Source organism: Pongo pygmaeus, chromosome 2 (genome assembly GCF_028885625.2).
Source record: "Pongo pygmaeus isolate AG05252 chromosome 2, NHGRI_mPonPyg2-v2.0_pri, whole genome shotgun sequence".
Classification (NCBI taxonomy): domain Eukaryota; kingdom Metazoa; phylum Chordata; class Mammalia; order Primates; family Hominidae; genus Pongo; species Pongo pygmaeus.
This window is the reverse complement of record NC_085930.1, coordinates 74,056,732-74,072,485: the sequence shown is the minus strand read 5'-3', so window position 1 is coordinate 74,072,485 and position 15,754 is coordinate 74,056,732. Positions and strand designations below refer to the sequence as shown.

The window sequence follows — 15,754 nt, the reverse complement described above, 5'->3', positions numbered from 1 at the left end:
ACTTTTAAAGAATCTCTGATTGTAATTGTGATATACATTAGTATAGTTTTTTAATGCTTATTCTATTTGGGACTCATTGAGCTTGGATCTGTAAGTTTACAGATTTCATCAAATTTGGGGACTTTTCAGTCATTAATTTTCTATCTCCTGTCCCATCTTTTCATTCTGGGATTCCAGTTACATAGTTAGAACCCTGTGTTCCCATGGGTCACTGAGGCCCTGTTCATTATTTTTGAGCTTTATTTTTCCGCTGAGCTTTAGTTCAGATAGTTTCTACTATGTCTTTAAGTTATATGATTGATCTTTTTTTTCTGGAGGGTCCAATTAACTGTTATCCTCATCTAGTTAGTTTTTTTATTCCTGATACTGTGTTTCTCAGTTTAGAAGTTCCATTTGATTTTTTCTGTATTTTTCATTTATCACTTCATTGTGTCCATATTTTAATTGAAATCTCTATACATATTTACATGGCTGTTTTAAAATCTTTGTCTGGTAATTCCATTATTTCTATTATTCCTGGGTCTGATTCTATTGACTAATTTGTCTCCTGGTTATGGGTCACATTTTCCTGCTACTCAGAGTGTCTAGTACTTTTTAATTAGATGAAAGGCACTATGAACATTACGTTGCTGAGTATCTGGATTTTGCTGTCTTCTAAAGACTGTTGAAGGTTATTTTGGCAAGCAGTAAACATTTCTTGCAAATGAGATTTTAAAGGCTTATTTTATGATGTGTTAAGATAAGTCGAATGTAGCCTTTACCTTAGAGCTAATTTAGTCCTCCTACTGAGACATAACCCTTTTGGGTATCTCTAATGAATGCACGAGGTGTTTAATGCAGTCTCCCAATGTGGTGGGAACTTAAACATCTCCCAGCCCTGTGTGAGACCTGGGAAAGGTTTAGCTCACAGTTATCCAGTCACTTCCATTGCCCAACCTCGTGAAGCATCACCATTTGCATGAACATCTTAGCATTCAGCAAAAATTCAAGAAGAATCCTATGCATATTTCTGGAACTATTTTTTATACATAATTCTCTCCTCCTGGTGCTCTGTATCACAAATGTCAGTAACTTTGTTCTCCACAAATTCCAATATTTATCCTTTCAACTCAAAAGTCTTGCTGGGCTTTGATTATGTTTCATCTCTCTGTGGCATAGTCCAGAAAGTACCTTCAGGCTATACTTGGAGTGAGCTTAGGAATTATCTTGTCTGTTGTCCTTCTCTCAGGAGCCACAGTCCTACAACACTGGTTGTCCAACAACCAAAAATCATTATTTTAAATTTTGTTCAATTTTCTGGGTTTCTGTATGGTGGGAAAGCAAGGACAGAGCTAGAAAGAAATTGAAAGGAAGTCCACACCCTTCCCTTTTGTAGATGAAGCAACAGAGACTCAGGGTGGAGTTGCAGTACACTCAAGGTCACACAGCTACTGGTAGAAGCATCAAGCTCAGAAGCTGTTTTCGAAGTCCAGTGTCTTTCTCACTCCAGCGTGCTGCCTCTTACGGAATGATTGGTAGAGTGTAGTGTATTCGTTTCCTAGGGCTGTTGTAACAAATTATTACAAACTAGGAAACTTAACACAATAGAAATTTATTCTCCCTGGCCGGGAGCGGTGGATCATGCTTGTAATTCCAGCACGTTGGGAGGCCAAGGCGGGCAGATCACTTGAGGTCAGAAGTTCGATGCCAGCCTGGCCAACATGGTAAAACCCTGTCTCTACTAAAAATATAAAAATCAGCCAGGTGTGATGGCACTTGCCTATACTCCCAGCTGTTTGAGAGGCTGAGGCAGGAGAATCACTTGAACCCAGGAGGTGGAAGTTGCAGTGAGCCAAGATCACACCACTGCACTCCAGCTTGGGTGACAGAGTGAGACGAAGGAAGGAAGGAAGGAAAGAAGGAAAGAGGGAGGGAGGGAGAAAGGAAGATAGGCACTTGCCTATATTCCCAGCTATTTGAGAGGCTGAGGCAGGAGAATCACTTGAACCCAGGAGGTGGAAGTTGCAGTGAGTCAAGATCACACCACTGCACTCCAGGTTGGGTGACAGAGTGAGAGAGAGAGAGAAAGAAAGAAATTAATTTATTCTTTCCCAGTTCTACAGACCAGAAATCCAAAACCAAAGTGTTGATAGGGCTAGTTCCTTCTGAAGGTTCTGAAGGAGAATCCATTCTATAACTGTCTCCTAGCTTTTGGTGATTGTTTGAAATTCTTGATGTTAGTTCACTTGCAGACAAATCACTCCAATTTCTGCCTTGTTTTCACATGGCCTTATCCTATCCTCTGTTTGTTTATGTCTTCTCCTCTTCTTATAAGGACACTTGTCATTGGATTTAGGGTTCACCCAGAAACTTAGGATGATTTTATCTAGAGATCCTTCACTGAATTACATCCGCACATACCTTTTCTCCAAATAGGGGTACATTCACAGGTACTGGGGATTAGGACTGGACATACTCTTTTTGGGAAGGGGCACAATTCAACTCTCAAAAGATAGAAAAGGGGAAAGGTAAATAATATAGTCAAAGTAACAATTTGGGAATATTTGCCTCATATAAAAGCAGACATTGAAGTTTCCCCCAGCTGAATCTATTTTGGAGAATTTGAAAGGGTTTCCATCTAGGACCATGAAGGAAAAAAAATGCAAAAGCAGGTTGATAATGTTATATTTTACCTGGGCACAATCATGGTACTGGCTCACACCTCACTACATTCATTAAGTGCATCACGCATTTAACATCATTGTTAATTTGGCCAAATAATCCAAGATGCAACAAAGAATTATTGCTTTCATTTACTCTAACCTCTTCTGTCTCTAATAACCATATCAGTCATGACTAGAGGCTTGAATCCTGAAAACAGGAACATGTAGTAAAGATAAATTACTGACAAGCCCTTACCTATAATAGGAGAAAAGTCATCGCTATAATAATTGTGTTTGCTGAGATGACCCAATGCCAGTTTCAGAGTCTTTATTAGGTCAAAAGGAAAGGATATCTAATTGCTATCTTAGCTATCATTTTTCACTAACCACTGAACTCTGTGTGTTTTTTTTTTTTTTTAGCATGAAGTCTTTTTTTTAAATTTTTCCAACTTTCTTAGCAGTTTCAGATGGTACATTGTGAGACAAAGGCAAAAGCAACAGGGGGAATCATCTCATGAGAAAAATTATCAATAAAGCACTGTGATAGGACAGGAAAGGCACTTTGTTAAAAAATTATTTCAACCTGAATAATTTCACAGTGTTAATTTGTTAAGAAAAAAAAATATCTAGAACAGATACCACCCTGAAATCCTTAAGCAGTTCTCTGAAACTTTGTTAAATACAAACACTTCCACCGCATTGCAATTGGGAATACATCTTTCAACCCACATTTTGCCTGGTTATAAGTCCTATTGGGTACTGAGCAGAGACAGTCAATTTGGTTTGCTTTATGATCTGAACCAAACACAAATATTAAGTGAGGTCAAATAACATACCCCACTGGCAATCCTCAAATGTCTAAAGCTGATTTAAAAGAGACTGGGTAATTGAGCTCAACAGAAACGGCAAAAATAAAGTTCATTTTTAATGAACAAGGAAGCCTACCAATACCAATCTCCATTGTGCCACAGATGCCTCATTGTGCCCAAATTGGATTGGAATGCACAAACCAACAAGCACAAGCACAACTGCCCCTCCACCCCCACAAAAAAAATCACGATTTGGCAGAAGAGAAAGATTTAGAGGAATGTTAACTTAATGCACCTAAAATTCAAATCATGATTAGAAAAGGGTATTCTGGACATGACAATTTCAGGTAGGTAAAGAGAGTTACAAATATGTCCAAAGTAATTGGAAAATGAGCCTAATACCAAGAGAATTACAGAATATTGGTGATGGAAGAGAATTAGAGAATAATTTTTACCTTAAAGTGTAGATCCTGAGTTCAGGAAGAAGCAGTTACTTGCCCAAGGTCATAGTGTCTAAAACTAAAATAGGATTAGAACCCACACCCTTTTGAGTCTGGTGCTCTCTCTACTCTGCCAATTGTTCTCAAGGCTGTGGGGGGATGTTAAGAGTTTCTCAAAGTTCACAACTGGGCCTCTTTCTTTCTCTCTCCTCCTCTTCCTTATCTCATTCTTTTCCCAAGCTGTTATTCTCATTGACAGACTTAGTCATCCAAATGTATTTCGCCAGTTCTGACATCTCTGAACTCCAGACTTAGAATCAACAGTTCTATTTCTGGGTCTCCCAAGCCGCTCAAACTTAACATGTGCAAATGTAAACATCTGCCCCCCATCCTTCCCACTACAGACTTGTTCCTCCCTGCTTGTTCTCTATCTACTAGATGGAACTATCATCTTACCAGTGTCAGCCTTGAATTGGTATCTTTTCTTTACCTTTTCCCTACATCCAACCATCAGTAAGACCTCCTAAGTGTATCTCAAAAACATCTATCCACTTTCTTTGACCCCACCTTAGTCCAAGCCACCAACATCTTGTTCCTGGACTGCCTCCTAACCTCTCTCTCTGTTCTGATTTTTCCACTTCCAGTTCATTTGCCACACAGTAGCCAGAGTGATCTTTTAAAGACATTCCGTTTACAATAAAATCCAAACCCCTCACCATTGCCTATAAGATCAGGCATTATTTGTCTGCTTACTTCTCTAATCTCATGGCATGCCACCTTCTTCCTTGACCCCTCTGCTCCTGGTATACTGAACTCTCTAAATTCCCAAAACATACCATGCTTTTTCTAGTGCAGGGCCTTTGTACATGCTGCTCCCACTGTCAGGAGTGTTCTTCTTTTCATTGTGAAAGGCTGGTTCCTTTTATAATTCCAGGCTCATGTTATATGTCACTTCTAAAAAAGAGGCCTTTCCTGATCACTCATCTCAATGAGGTTTTTTTTTTAATTTAATCTTTGAATTTCAATTAATCTTTAATATTTCAGAAAGTATATCAACATTGCCTAACATGCTGTTTTACACACAATAGATATATGATCAATGTTTGATATAAATATACGTATCTTTAAAATCTTTGGTTTAACCAGCTAAACTTTTAATATTTTATGAACTAGTTAGCACTGAGTCATAAATTTACCTACTTTTTTTTTTGAGATAGTTTCACTCTCGTTGCCCATGCTGGAGAGCCATGGCGCGATCTCAGCTCACTGCAACCTCCAACTCCCAGGTTCAAGAGATTTTCCTGCCTCAGCCTCTCAAGTAGCTGGGATTACAGGCGCTTGCCACCATGCCCAGCTAATTTTTGTATTTTTAGTACAGACCGGGTTTTGCCATGTTGGCCAGGCTGGTCTCAAACTCCTGACCTCAGGTGATCCACTCGCCTCACCCTCCCAAAGTGTTGGGATTACAGGCACAAGTCAGCATGCCCGGCCAGATTTACTTATTTTTTATAAGATTTAAAACTTTTTTTAGAGATAGAGTCCTGCTATGTTGCCCAGGCTGGAGTGAAGTAGCTATTCACAGGCGTGATCATTGCACACTACAGTGTTGAACTTCCAGGTTCAAGTGATCTTCTGACTTCAGCCTCCCAAGTAGCTGGGACTACAGGCATGCGCCACTGAGTCTGGTGTATTTTTATAAGATTTTTAAAAAGATAACATATTCTAAATTATGACGTCCACATACCATTTACTTTTGTGTGGAATTATAAGGTGATATTTTAAATGATGGGAATGAACAACTTGACATGTGTATCAGTAACCTCTAAACATCTATTTCAAACATCTATTAACTGAAAGTCATGATTCCTCCAGCTCTTATACTAAGAACTTCCATACATTAGAGCAATATACATATTCAAAAAGTGACCTAGTTTAATTAGACAAGTAAATAATTTTCCTATGTTTAGGTAAATTTGAAAAATATACATAATTACTACCTTATCCTAGTTAGAATCTCATTTATAGTTATTCTACTATGTTCATGATTTTGTGACCAATTTGAAAGGCATCGTATTATTAAAAGTGTATCAGATTAGCTCCCTCAACTCACTATGTCTAGTAACCGTTGTGAAGAAATAGGCACTGGCTTTGAATATGGCCTGTTCCAGTTTGTGAACAGTTGTAGGCAAGTAAAGTTTTTGGGCAAAGAGGTGAGCTGTAGGATGACTGAGGGTAAATTGTCACTACTGTATATAAAGAAGACAAATGAGATGTAGGAAGATATCTGTTATAACAACATATATGACATATATCTAAGTTTTTCATATATTTCAGAATTATAGAAACAAAAGTATGTAATATTTTCTAAGATGTATGATGACTTACTTTTAATAATATTTCTTGATTTATAATGTAAATAAGATTAAATGAATATGGGTTACTCTTGAATTTAAAAATTGGCATATGTAAATGAGCATTTTAATACAAATAATTAGAATATATTCATACTGTATATACATCTACACAATGGAAGATACTACTAAAATTTTGCTCTATAGCACATTACCCTAGAAAAAATAGAATTTTAGAATTCTCTTTAAAAAAAAAATCACTGAGAATGATTAGATGATGACTGTGAAATAGGTTCTCCCATTACAATACTACTTCTGTCATTCAAAGTTCTGACAACAGTTGTAGCTGAAGACTGAAGCACTTTATGAGAAAGCCTCATTCTTCCATCAGCTGGGTCACATCCAAAGTATTTCACCTGAATTTCTGGCCAACTTCTAATCCTAGGGCAGTAGGATGTTTAATATTTCGTTGATCAAGTTGTGTCTTAAAAAGCAGTACCAAAATCATATTTGGATATAATTTTACCATTACACCAGTATCTCTGCTTTCAGTTATTGTGGCGGTATACACTGCTCCAAATTCTAATTGCTGCTCCTGATCATCCTTGCAGATTTCAGCAATGAAGTCTCTTGCCTCATGCATAGCACTGGGTGTTGGTGCAAATATAGAAAACGTTTCTTCATCCACCTGACTAATAGTTACAACTGCTTCAGCCTGAAGTTTTTTAAGTTATATCCACCTGGTCCAACAAATTTTTCTCGTTTTGATAATGGAACCTGAACAGTTTCTACAACAGGTCCATTTTCTTTTCTAGATGCTTGAGGTTTTGAAATAGTTTTGTTCATGATCTGTAAAATCTCCTTTTTGCCACTGAAGCTTGTTGAATAGCCTCCATTACAATTTTCATTGGTATTCCAGGTAATTTAATATCAGCCTGTAATGCAGTTATTCCTTTATTAGTGCCAGCTATTTTGAAGTCCATGTCACCATTCTAATCTTCAATTCCCAGAATATCTGTTAGCAAATGATAATCTTCTATTTCGCCCTTCTCAAGATCGGTTTTGATGGCCAATCCCATTGCTACACCTGTGACAGCAGATGAAATTGGAACCCCTGAATCCATTAATGCTAAACTTCCACCACATGCAGATGCCATAGAAGATGACTCATTTGACTCTAGGACTTCAGATGTAACTCTTATGGCAAAAGGAAAATCTTTGGGAATAACAGGATATAAAGCTTTCTCAGCAAGAGCACCAAGCCCAAGTTCTCCTCTATTTATACTGGTGACTTTGACAACTTCCTTAGTTGCATAAGGAGGAAACTCATAGTGCATCATGAAATTTTTATCTTTTATCCCATTTATAGCTGTTATAACTCGATCCAACTTAATACTGGATTCTAATGAATCAAATATAACAGTACAAAGCACCTGTGTTTGTCCTCTTTGAAATAATTCTGATCTATGAAGGGTTTTAAACATATCTACCTCACAACTTATATTCCTAAGTAAAGTCAAATCCCAACCATCACATCTTTTGTATTCATTCAAAATAATATTTCTAAAAACTTCCTTTGCAACAACATTGAAGGATTCTATTATTTCATATAGATCGACCTCTGGAAATATTTCTTTTAGTTGTTCCTCTGTATCTAATCTTATTTTGTTAACAGCTTCATCTCTGGAAATTTTATCATGTTCACAACCTGTAAAAACTGCATAGAGTCTCTCCATAATGAGTTTATGAGAATGTTTCACAATCTCTGGTGAAGGGGTAAATAACTTCTGAGGTGTCCTCTTCGTAACCCCAATTTCTTTTACCAACTGCTGGATGCCCTGAATTATTTGTTGGGTATATTTCACTCCCACTTTGATAGCGTGGCAAAAGTCCTGCTCTAAAATGTTCTCTGCAGAGGCTTCCAACATGACAATCTGACTTTTAGGTGCTCCAGCAACCACTACATTTAAAGTACTAGAAGCCATTTCTTTTCTTGTTGGGTTAACAACACATTCTTCATCAGTCATTCCTATTCATACTGTCCCAACAGGTCCATTCCAAAGAATATCTGATAATAAGAGGGCTACAGAGGCACCATTAATTGCTAGGACATCAAGCTCATTAATACCATCTACTGCTAACAGATTACACAGAACCTGTATATCACAGAAGTAGCCAGCTGGAAAGATAGGTCTAACTGAACAATCTATTATTCAACATGTAAGAATTTCTTTATCAGAAGTACTATTCTCTCTTCTCAGAGGGTTTGTGGGAATTCTACCTGCTGCAGCAGCCTTTTGTCTGTAGTCAACCACCAAAGGCATAAACTGGGAAGGTGAAGGTTTTGTTTTACTGACCCCTGTGGCCATTACTGCAGTGTCACCTGACTGTACTACAGCAGAGCCACTTGCAAATCTGGCCAGCTTTCCAGAGGATATTTCTAATTTCCTGTTGCCCAAGTCCATGGCCACAGCTCGAGACCCTGTGTTACTCAATAGTGCTCGCACCTGCAACTGGATGAGTGCCCGATCCCACCCTGGCAGACAAAAGGGACCATCGCTCAGCGGCCAGAGGCAGAGGCTCAGTGAGGTCTTAGCTTCCTCCTGTTATCCTCTGTAGCAATGCCTTAGTGTTTCCTTCACAGCACTTATTACAATTTGTAGTCATTTGCTGATGGGATTATTGGTTATTATCCCACATGAGTCTCACAGCTAAATGACAGCAGGGATCAAGTCTGTCTTCCTCCCTCTGTCACAACTGTATCTGGCACCTAGCACATACAAGGCATTTGATAAGTATTCTTTAACATAATGAAAATGAAGTACATTTATAACACTGTTCTTTCTACCCAAAGAGAACAAAAAGATTATGGACTTCCATTCTGTGTCAACATATTCAACAGGATAGAAGAAATAACACAACTGAGGGTTGCAAAACACTGAAAGTTATCAATGCTTATTCTCTAGAGATCCTTGTTAAACAATGTCCCATCCATCAAGGGTGAATTAAATTTGTCCCTGGCTTGAGGACAGAATAAGATGACTTCACCCGGCTCCTTATAAACTTATAATTTTATGAAAAATCCATAAGCTCTCATCTTTCCAGCACTCTGATAGCGAGGTAATTACCCTTTTAATGAAAAAGGAAGCCTTTTTATATCTATCCCCATTGAATTATGGACCTCAAAATTGAATTGGAATCTAATAGACATCAAGCACAACTACCTGCCAGTTCCTAACAACGATGAGGGGAAAAAAAAAATAGTGATATCTGGGGAGCCAAAGGGCAGTGTGACAGGGTGTCCTTCCTGCCTTCTCTGATGACACTTTGCTATCAACACCAGTTCTGCCTTTTGTGCCTTACTCAGTTTGTGAGCCAGTCTGCAACAGCAGAAAAGTCATTAGTCACCCTTCCCTATCTGTTCCATGGGCTCTGAAATGAAGCCCTGGTTCAGGTTCCCATTTAGGTGTGACTTTCTCCATTCCTACTATGTTGACCTTAATCAAAGGGCTGGGCTCAGTCCTGACAACACGTTCAGATCCCACACTGCACTAGCCCTGCTCTAGAATCTCAATCTATTTTCCCAGTGTCCTAAGACCTGTCAAAGCCCCTGTCACCAGCCTCTTCCACTACTGACTGAGCTCTTACATCGAAGGACTAATTAATGGAACCACAACACCAACACCCCACATGAATTGCGCCTGGAGCCCACAATCCATACTCCTTCCCCATGCTCCTTCAGTTTATCGATGCTGTTTAATTATCAGTAGTGGCTCAGATTAAGCCCTAAACATATAGCTACCCCGTTCCACAGCCAAGACTGTTACTCTCACTCCTCACTCCTAGGTCTTGCCTAACTCCCCCCATTTCAGATATTTTATAGCTGAGTCTCTCCAAGTTATCACTCACAGCTAAATTCACACTTTTACTTGGTCTCTACATTTTATTCCTTTGTGATCTCTTTTTATGCAATTGCCAGTTTAGAGACATAATCTTGTAAACCTTTACCTTCTGGACAGTAGCATTGGAAAGTTCATTACTTTCAGTTATGATACAACAGCGAGTGACAAACGCAGCTTCGGAAAGCGGAAAACTTCTTTCTCCTTGAGAGTCTCTGCACAACTTTCCATATTTGGAACCCAAGGACATTTCCTTTCTCTCTCTGGTAACATGGAGTACAGAAAGGTTACATTAGCTAATAAAAGCCCTCTGCTGACAAAAGATGCATTTGAAAACTCACTCGAAAAGGGAGCTCTGTCGATAGCTTTATTAAAATAAAATGCCACATCTTTGTGAAGTTAAAAGTCTCTGGATTGTGGTTAAAAGTCTGGTCTGCTCCTTATACAATGGAAAGTCTTTCAAAAGCCATGTGTTTCTTAAGCTGGCCTCACCATGCATAACAGCTAGAATATAAACCTAGACTCTCGCCGCCCATCTATCTTTTCTTTTCTGTGTCATGTAGAGGTTCCCATGTGAAGGAAAGATCTTCAGAATAAGATGAGAGATAGCTTTTATAAGAAGAACAAATGATAGAAATTATGGAAATCATGATACTGAAATAATTTCTTCCAAGTTAAAACATCAGGTACATTTTTGCTTATCAGATAGGCAAGAATACTTAAATTTGAATGTTGGTCAGAATTCAAGGAAATGTTATTCCCACATATGTTGCTAGAAGAGTAGTACATTTGTACAGCCTTTCTAATGGGCATTTTGATAGTGTACATTAAAGTGTGAAATGCAGATGTCCTTAAACTCAGTGATTCCTCTTCAAGGTATGCTATATACTTGCATATGTGTAGAAAGCAGCCTGTACACGATACTCATTGCAGCATTGTTCATTATAGTAAAAATATTGAGACTCATCAAAATGCCTATCATCACGGGAATGATCTATGCACATATATGCAGCAATTTAAAATAATGAGGAAGACTTACACTACAACAACCTAGGAAGATATCTACACAACAATACAAACAGCATAATCCCACATGTATTAAAAAGAGAAGCCAAGGCCAGACATGGTGGCTCATGCCTGTAATCCCAGCACTTTGGGAGGCCACAGTGGGTGGCTCACCTAAGGAGTTCGAGACCAGCCTGGCCAGCGTAGTGAAACTCCATCCCTACTAAAAAAAATACAAAAATTAGCCGGGTGTGGCGGCATGTGCCTGTAGTTCCAGCTACTCATGAAGCTGAGGCAGCAGAATCGCTTAAACCCGGGAGGCAGAGGTTGCAGTGAGCCGAGGTCGTGCCACTGCACTCCAGCCTGGGTGACAGTGCAAGACTCTGTCTCAAAAAAAAAAAGAAACCAAGTTAAATCTTTATGTATAAAAATATATGCACAAAACAAATATATATTTATTTAAATGTACATAAAAATGTTGTGAATAAAATATTTGCAAATTATATATCTGATAAAGTTGGGAAGAAAATATTTGTAAATAATTATCTGATACGTGATTTGTGAATATATATTGTTCACAAATAGCTGATTGCATATATAATGTATATATTTGTAAGTCATATATATCTAATAATCATATATCTGATATATCTCTAATAACATATACAAATATCTATATATATATTTGTAAATCACATATCATAATATATAAAGAATGCTTACAACATAAAAAAGGGCAAATAACACAGTTAAAAAAAAACAATAGGTTTAAATATTTCTCCAAGGAAGATACACAAATTTCCAACAGGCACATTAAAAAATGCTTAAGATTATTAGTTACTGGGAAAATGAAAGTCAAAATCACAATCAGATAGTACTTCGTGCCCATTAAGATGCTTATGGCCAAAAAGACTGACAATATAACAAATGGCGACAAGGATGTGGAAAAGTTGGAATCCCCATACTTTACTGATGAGAATGTAAAATGATGTAGCTCCTGCAGAAAACAGTTTGGCAGTTCATCAAAAAGTTAAATATAGTTACCATATCATCCATCAATTTCATTCCTAGATATATATCAAAGAGAATTAAAAACAGGCGTTTACATACTTATACAATAATATTCATAAAGCATTATTCATAATAGCCAAAAATTGAAAACAACCCAAATGTCCATTAATTGATAAATAAATAAAATATGGTATATATACAATAAAATATTATTCTGCCACAAAAAGGAATGAAATACTAACATATCTACAAAACGGATGATCCCTGAAGACATTATGTTAAAATGACACAAGTCAAACACAAAACGCTTTTCATATGATTCCATTTATATGAAATGTCCATAAGAGGCAAATCCATAGAGACAGAAAGTAAATTAGTGGTTGCCAGGGGCTGAGGAGTGGGAGGAATGGGAAATGACTACTAAAGGAATGATGAAAATATTCTAAAATCAAATAGTTGCACAACTGTGTGAAAACACTAAGAACCACTGAACTGTACATTTTTAAAGAGTGAATTTTATGGCATGTGGATTATATATCAATAGAGCTGTTATTAAAAAATTAATAAAAGGTCTTGAAAAGTACCTACCAAGCCAATAACAGTGGTTACGTGGAGAAAGGAAATTAATATATTTTTAAGAGTAAGAATAGATTCACATACCCTGGGCAATATGGTGAGACCCTCATCTCTACAAAAAATAATTTAAAAGTTAACCAGGTATAGTGGAGCACACCTATAGTCCTAGCTCCTCAGGAGGCTGAGGTGGGAGGAGTTCAAGGCTGCAGTGAGCCATGATTGCACCACTGCACTCCAGCCCAAGTAGATAGAGCAAGATCCTGTCTCAGGGAAAAAAAAAAAAAAAAGAATACATTTGTATTAGTCCATTCTCACACTGCTATGAAGAAATACCGGAGACTAGGTAACTTACAAAGGAAAGGGCTTTAATTGACTCACAGTTCCGTATTGCTGGGGAGGCCTCAGGAAACTTACAATCATAGCAGAAAGCAGAGGAGAAGCAGGGACCTTCTTCACTAGGCGGCAGGACGAAGTGAATGCAAGCAGGGGAAATGCCAGACACTTGTAAAACCATCATCTTATGAGAACTCACTGTCAAGAGAACAGCATAGGGGGAACCACCCCCATGATCCAATTACCTCCACCTGGTCCAGCCCTTGCCACATGGGGATTATGGGGATTACAATTCGAGGTGAGATTTCAGTGGAGACACAGAACCAAACCATATCAACATTCATATATTTCTTATTACTTACATAATTAAAAATACATTCAAAAAGAAAGTCCTAAGCACCACTTGAAATGGTGGTGTATTATGAGAAATGTATAGCAGTGTGTTTTACTCTTTTTAATCTACAACCTAAGAATAAATATTCATTGTAGAAAATAAGCATTTGAGGGCACTTTTCTAGGCCCTCGGTATATAAAAATGCATAAGCCATATTCCTTTTCTTCTAAGACTTTATGGTGCATATCAGAGTAGAGGCATGTACACAGCCAATTGTTAAATAGTGTGATAAATGCTATGCTACTAACATCTACCTCTAGCTCTGGAAGCACAGGGACAGGGACCCAGGGAAAAGGAGCTGAACTTCAAAAGATAAGCAGAAGTTAACCAAGCAGAGAAGAGCTAAGCAGATAGGCAGTGAGAACAACGCAGGAAATGCCTCCCGGTATGCTAGTGCATGGAGTTTTCTAAGAACAGCGAACATCAGTGGCTGTGATCCTAAAAAAATGTCTTGTGGGGGAGATTCTTGCAGATGAAATGGTTGACTGGAATCAGACTACAAAGAGCCTTAAGTAATACCTTGCTAAGGAGTAAGGTCATTATTATGTAGACTAGACCAGATGGAAAGAGACTAGAGACAGGGAACTCAGTTAGAGATTCCTGAATTAACCAGGCGAGAGAGATGAGCTTGTGAATAAGAACAGGGGCAGTGGCAGTGAAGTGGGAGATCAGATTCATGAATTCTTTCAGAGACAGAATAGGCAGGACTCCATGACGGATGTGGGAGGGAGAAGGGGATGTGGTAGTGACTCCCAGAAGCCATTAGCTGTCAGAGCACATATGGGAAGATTATAGTCAGACTTGTCTGCCCCTCAGGAAATAAAATGGAGATGAAAGAAAGAGTTTCATGTCCAATAGGAGAAAATATGTCCTACATTTCACATGCCTCTGGATAGACAGATTCTCTCAAGCTCTTGTGACATTATGTGCTGGTACAAAAGATTATTTGTTAACACTAGTATTAAGCTGATAATAGAGTATGTACCATGCACTGCGTCAAGTGCTTTACATGCATAATTTTTTTTGCATCCTCAGGACACTGTTTTGTAGAGATAGAAAACTAAGGCTTACTGATGCTAAGAAACCAAGTTCAAACCCAGGCAGCCTGACTTTAGAGGCCAATGTTATAAACTTCTGTGCTCTCCTGCCTCAGACAAGATGCCTCTGAGAGATTGAGTTAAGCAGCTTCACTTATTTACTTCCAACATAGTCAAGCCAAATAATAAACTCATCCTCCTTTCTCTCTCTCCCAATCCAATGCACATCCAGAACATTCATCACTTTCTCCCAGTTGAGATCAAAGTGACTCTTCAATCTTCTCAGTGACTTTCAGGATGTCAGCAATGGCCCCGTGAGGCAGGTGCATCCATCAGTGAGCAGCACAGCTCTCTAGCCTTCCACGGAATCCAGGCAATACTGAAGGGTATTCCAGCCATTCTTTTAGGCCAATGAGATTATTCGACCTAGTATTTGGAGATTCAGAGACCCACTGTGGGAAATGTAGATTGTTTTTTACTACCTAGCGTATATTTACTCCTTTTTGGTTAACATCATCCCTTACTTTTATATTGAGGACTATATGTGGTCTAGGTTTGGTCCATGTAGATGGGCTGAATGCACTTCATGTCTACCTTCATGGGTGAGTGCATCATTCAGGCCTGACCAATCAGAGCATCTTATCTCCTTTTCCCTAGTAACTGGCTCAGGGCTGGGCATATGATGCAATTGATTCCACTGACAGTCAAGTCCAGGACACGTTTTTCAAATCAACAAGTAAGAAAAAGCCCTCTATTTCATGTTTAGACATATAAAGAAGAACGCCTGACAATTCCAGGGACATCAACATGGCAAGACTCTCTCTGAGCAGGTAGCCAAAACAGAGGGATAAATAACTGAAATATGGAAACAGGGAAATGTTGAGCCCCTGAATCAAGCCTCTCCTGAAACCTAAGCAGATTTTTTCTGTTGGCTACAGAAGCCAGTACATTTCCCTCAATGTTTAAGCTATTTTGAATATCTGACAACCGCAACCAAAAACCAAAAGGAATCAGAAGACAGAAAAACCGAAAAGACTTGTCTCAAGAACAACTAGAAAGTTCTGAGGGGGCAGCTAGCTAGCCTGCTTACAAAAGAAACATTTAGAGGGGGCCGCTACTTTCAAGGCATTTACCGGGAAGATCCGCCTAGGAGAAGCAGTTAATGTAAGAGCTGTCACACCAGGAAATGCTCAGCATTGGCCTTTAAATACTACATTACATAGAGGAGTTGTGGGGCCTCAGCAACCAAAGAGAAGG

The 15,754-nt window shown here is 38.5% G+C and overlaps 1 long non-coding RNA gene and 1 pseudogene across 2 annotated transcripts in view; both read right to left on the bottom strand.

Annotated features, from left to right (window-relative positions):
- LOC134739173 (uncharacterized) overlaps positions 1–15,754 on the bottom strand; it is a 368,829-nt gene that overhangs the window by 12,189 nt on the left and 340,886 nt on the right. The gene's annotated exons all lie outside the window — the stretch shown is intronic.
- On the bottom strand, positions 6,500–10,391 carry LOC129032871 (polyribonucleotide nucleotidyltransferase 1, mitochondrial-like; annotated as a pseudogene).